The sequence below is a fragment of the Oryzias melastigma genome, unplaced genomic scaffold (genome assembly GCF_002922805.2).
Source record: "Oryzias melastigma strain HK-1 unplaced genomic scaffold, ASM292280v2 sc00314, whole genome shotgun sequence".
Lineage (NCBI taxonomy): Eukaryota > Metazoa > Chordata > Actinopteri > Beloniformes > Adrianichthyidae > Oryzias > Oryzias melastigma.
The window spans coordinates 148,538-154,504 of record NW_023416921.1 but is presented as its reverse complement, the minus strand read 5'-3'; positions in this window follow the sequence as shown (position 1 = coordinate 154,504).

Here is a 5,967-nt window from a genome sequence, read left to right as displayed (position 1 = left end):
ACATGAGTCAACAAAATATAAACTACAATTATTTTATATTTGGTGAATATTGAAATGTTTAAAAATCACATAAAAAGTTTGAACATTAGAGAAGTATAAATTATTTTTGGTGTTGGCATGGTAACGGACGTACACAACATTATAAACTCACTCCTGATTGGTGACAGTACTTCCTGTAGATTCCATGATATCATTCCAGCTACGACTCAGACCAATCGCTGGAGTGGGTTGCGAATGGCGATATCCATTTCAGGAATTTACGGTGAAAGCGGCAGCCTATTTTCACGAGGAGAGGAAGTAATGCATTTCCAATGGGGGACCTCGGTGCTTGCTCAGTCCATTATTTTTACAGTCAATGTTGTGTCTGTATATGTATGTTTCTGTTTGTTTAGTTTGTGCTTACAGCTTGCTTGAGATGCCAGCAGTGCTTGCTGTTGGCTCCGCCCCCCTCAAGGTAAACCATCTCTCCTCCCTCCACTCACCTTCACCGATTACCAGGCCAGGACAGGAGGATATAAAAGGAGTGGCCCAACCTGGTTGAGGTGGCGGCTGAAATTCCAGAGGGAATCTCTTCCCTCAGCCTGCCCCTGTTGTCGGCCTCAGCTGAAATAAGCCTGTTTTGCCTGGTGTTGTCCTTCTTGTAAATTTAGGTTTGGGACTTTAGTTTTGCTTGCCTGGTGTTGTGATTTGCTTTTTGGTTTCGTATTTATGTTCACTAATGCTAAAAAGCCTGAGACTCTGAGTTTGGTAATCTTCTCCCCTCCTTATTGGCTACTTGTGTTGGGTTTTGTTTTTTTTGTTAAGTTTTTTTGTAATAAACGGCATAGCTGCCAATCTTATTTGATCCCTCCCCGTTTCTTTTTTTGTATATGTTGCACCTTTTCCCCAGTGGGGTGTAACATAAGTGGGGGCTCGTCCAGGATTTGTGTAAACTTTATGAGAGATGACATGACGTCATCATACCGTAACCAATCGCAATGTTCAGATTTGACTACAGGCCACATCTCAGAATAGATTAAGTCACAAAACTATAGTTATCTTTAAAAATATATATTAAAAGAACAACGAAACACAAAATGAAAAAGGGAAATTTTAGGTCAAAATTACGGTAAAATGTTTGTAAAGAGAATATTTATGAGATCAATTAAACATTAAATTGTCAATAACAAAGAAAGGCAAATGTAAAATGATAAAATAGAAAAACATGATAGAAGTTCCTTAATTCAAAAAATAGACTTTGCAAATATATAGACAAGTAATATAATAGCAAATATATAGACAAGTAATATAATAAAAGCAAGAAATTAAAGATTTTTTGGTTTAAATGTCTTTTTTTCTTTCTTTTTGAAGTTTCAGAGTATCAATGTCAAACATTACTTAATCTAAAAAACTTTATTTACTTTATTGTAGGGAAGACTGTAATGTTGGAGTCACAAATATATTCTAGAATAAAATTTTTAGTATGAGCTTGAAAGCTGAAGAAGAAGGATTTTTTTTGGTTGTGAAAGATAAAATAATTTCAAAAGCAATTTATACTGATCCTCACACACTGATCCTTATTTTAAATACCGCTGAACGCGCTTCTCACGTGCATCTGATCAGACTGTAAAGTGACAAGCAGTTGCAGTGGCGCGCACGAGGGAGCGGGGGGGGGGGGTTTTGGGCACGCGCAGTTCTGCAGCGGCGTCACCCAAATGCTCCTTTTATCTCGACAAAAAGGAATAAATGTAAGTAAATCCCAAAGGACCGCTGACAGAATCAAATGTTGGAATGGTTCTCCCTCAAAGGCTTCAACAATGACTTGTACAATTCTCTCGGGCCGCCGTTATTAAAGTAGAAGCTGTTTACATCCGCTGTCTCATGGTCGAGGCGTGGAAAGAGGCGGACGGTTGCAATAATCTCACTCCTGATTGGCGACAGTACTTCCTGTAGATTCCATGACTCAGCTATGACTCAGACCAATCGCTGAAGATTGTTTGCAAATGGCGGTATCCGTTTCAGGAATTGACGGTGAAAGCGGCGGCCTACATTCGCAAGGAGAGGAAGTAATGCATTTCCAATGGGGGACCTCAGTGCTCGATCTGTCCATTATTTTTACAGTCTATGGGGTCAACATTCCGGAGGGTGATGTTGCTCATCTCATCTTCAGTCTCTTTCTATTGTTTCTGCCTCACTGGCTCTTTCGAAATAAAGGCTTGTTTAATTAGAAACATTTCAACAGAAAAAAATGAAAATATGTAGAAATTCAAACAATGAAATCTTATCAGCAGAGACTTGAATGAAACATAAATAAAACTGATGTTTGAAAATGTTTCATTCTTCACCTCCAGCTAAACTGTCCTGATGAGCTTCAGCGTTCTGAGACAAATGTTATTTATCATCATAATTGGGGATTTTCAAACATTTTTCATAAAATTTTCAATTAAAAATTACTTAAATTTATTGATGAACACAACATTCTTCTTCTTTTCCTTTTGGCTTTTCCCTTGAGGAGTTGCCACAGCGAATCAGCATCTCCAACCTGTCTTTGGCATCATGATGGACACATTGTTTGAAAATCAATGAGGTGTTAGAGACAATAGATCAACTTTGATCTAATGCTGTGGAAGAAATCAAGGATGTTCTGGATAAAAATAAATATGCAGCTGGAAGTTGTCATGAGTTAAAAGAAAAAAAAAGCATTCAATCTCCATCATGATATCCTACCTGCTGAAATGGAAGCATGTTTGTTAAGAGGAGCAGCTTGAGGTTGTGTAAAATGTTTTTACAGGAAAAAACAATTAATCAAGATTGAAAAAATTACATCAGATGTTATGGAGATATGCAGCGGTGTCCCACAAGGATCAATTCTGGGCCCACTGCTATTCAATCTTTACGTACAAGGTAGATTCAACATTTCAAAAGTTTTAAAACTCACACTATTTGTTGATGACACAAATATAATATACTCTACAGAAAATTATAAAAATCAGTGACAATCCACTTTATCAGAAGAACCACAGAAATCCATTAGAGTCAAAACATGGAGGTTGTTTTTAATGAGGCTCTGATGAAGATCAGACTCTGATGTCACTGATGTTCTGCTGGTGATGGGCTGGATGTGGGTCCTGGTGCTGCTGAAGAATGAAAGATCCTTCTGCCTCCACTCATTCCTGAAGGAAGCTTATTGTTCTTTGCTGGCAGAGGGAATGATGGGAAATGGAGTTCATTTTTAAAGAACCAAACACAGACATTATCAAATCAAAGTTCCTCACCAGAAGAAGAGAACGAATTCTGTAGTTTACGGTTCTGGTTCAGAGAGCTTAAAAAATTCACCTTATATTTAAAATCTTGACGGCTGTCATGACGTTCTGGATGAGCTGCTGAGGTCTGTTTGCATCCAGACTCTCATCCTACTTCAGTCAAACAGCTGACCCATGAAGAAATGCTTCTGAAGAACAAAGCAGTCCCTCTGCTCTGACCAGAACTAGGAGATCCGGATCTGATGAGTCAGCAGAGAAGACATTCATATATCTTCTAACAGTTCTGCAGGTGAACCATGAGTCTGAACATCACAAACGTCAGAGTGAGGGAGGAGGAGCTTCCACCTGGAATCAAACCACCAACAGTTTCTTCAAGGTGACGACACAGTTGCTGTTGTTTAATATTTGGATGAAACCTTCAAATTAAAAGCTGAACCCAAAACCAAACAAACCCAGATCAAAGTGTGACCAGTAGAAGACTGTTGAGTGGAGGTTGGCCTTTAGAAGCTCCAGCTGCATGGATGGGCGGTTCTTCCATGTTGACTCTGCTCTGACAGGTCTTTTTAGTTACAAAGTCTAGACTCAGCTTCATTGTCTCTTCTGAAAAACATCCTGTTTTTACTGGGACTCCATCAAAAGATTTTTCTGACTCAACACTTTGATTGACAGCAGCAGGATTGGACTTCTGACAGTCATGACTTCAAGAGCATTCCAGATGTTTGTCTCCAACGTTCATCTCAACTAAAGGTTTACTGAGCTGCTCAAGCATTGTACACAGCCCTGACCTGCTGCTCATCCTTCCATCTCTGTTTCTCTGCCTCACCTGTACTGATCCATCTCTCCCTCCTTTGAATCCAACCTGTCATGTCCTCATATGACCTTTATTTAACCTTTACCACCTCCACCTTGTTCACAACACACAGTAGGCCCCGGGGAAGACCAGGGACACACTGGACAGACTAGGTCTCTCGGCTGGCCTGGGAACGCCTCGGGGTCCCCCCAGAGGAGCTGGAGGAAGTGACCAGGGAGAGGGAAGTGGTTTATCTCTTTGTGTGGATTTGAGAAGACTTCCTGTGGAGATGGAGCTCTGAGATCTTACCTCAGTCCTGAGCTCAGCAGTCAGAACTGGACTTGAGGAGTCCAGCTTTGGAACCTGCAGAGAACCAACAAACAGCAGAAAGCCACACTGTGGGAAAGACTCCACACTTCTGACTGATGTTCACGTCCACTTTATTCTTCACAGGAAAGATTGAGACAGAACACTGAGAACTAAAAAGAACAGAGAAACACTTCTAATCTCTACTAGAAAACAGGAATCACAACAACACAAACACCAGTCTGTTTCTTTATCCACCTCTTCATGAATTCATTTTTACTAAACATTTCCTTCACTAAATTGTTGTTTGCTAACATGACTCAACAAAATATGAACTGAAATTATTTTATATTTAAAACAATATTGAAATGTTCACAAATCACAAAAAGAGTTTGAATTCTGATGCTTTCACTCCTAACGCGACACACATGGGACAAATTAACTGAATGCAATTGTATCAAATGTATGAAACAGCACTATTCAAAATTAATAGCAATTATTCAAAGCCAAAAAATAATTTCTCTGCCATTGACCAGTTACTTAATACAATATCTTTTAATCCATGTGCTTTTGTCAGCATTGCAAAATGTGAGGAGTTTGCAGTCCACCTCCCTCATAAAATAAATAACATTAGATTTAATATCACCTAACAACCACCAACAGTTCACTCCATTGCATTATCCTTGGATTGTGAAACACACTTGAAAGTTTTGCCTTGATTGATGTTACAAAGCTTCTGAAAATGATTTCCCAACTTAAAACTAAAACCTGTTCTCTTGATCCCAGCCTCCACCTCTGTTTTTAAGTCAAGGTGTTCCTCCTGTGAGGAGCTCCTGAACATTGTTAACACGTCTCTTCAGTCTGGGATCTTTTTCACATATTTAAATACTTCTATGATGAGACCCACCCTGAAGAAGAGAATCTTGGATTTTTCAAATCTGGAAAATTCCTCACCAGTCTCAAACCTGACATTTTTAAGTAAAATTTTAGAAAAACTATGTTTTAATTAAAATCAATTAGTTTGCCTGAGGATCTGACGGCTTCTTTTACTGTGGCGGTTTAGAAGAAAAAAAACTAAAATCTCATCTTTTTAGTATAGTTTTTACATGTACACATATTAATTTAATTTATTTATCTATTTTTTCTTCCAATAATTATATCAATTTAGTATGTTGATCTTGTGGTATGTGTATGTGTAATAGGTTTTTAATAGGTTTTTATTATTTTTTTATCATGATTGCTTTTTTAACTATTTTTTTTTTGTGACAGATGATGTTATTTATGTGATATATTTAGATATTTAGTTAGGATCTGTTTTATCATTTAAAGTGTAACTAACAGACCAACTGAACGCTCATTAAGATCTTAGCAAGTGTCTGGAATTAATTAGCATATTAGCATGGGCCCTCTGGCCTTTTAAGCATATTCATTCACTTTTGTCACTTTACTCTTAATTCCAATGTCTTCTCTTCTTTATGAGTTCTCATGTGTCTTTTGAGAGAACACATCTGACTGAAACTGTTGTTACATTTTTCACAAGTAAAAGGTTTCTCTCTTGTATGAGTTCTCATGTGTCTTTTGAGACTACATACATGACTAAAGCTTGTATCACATTCTTTGCAAGAAAAG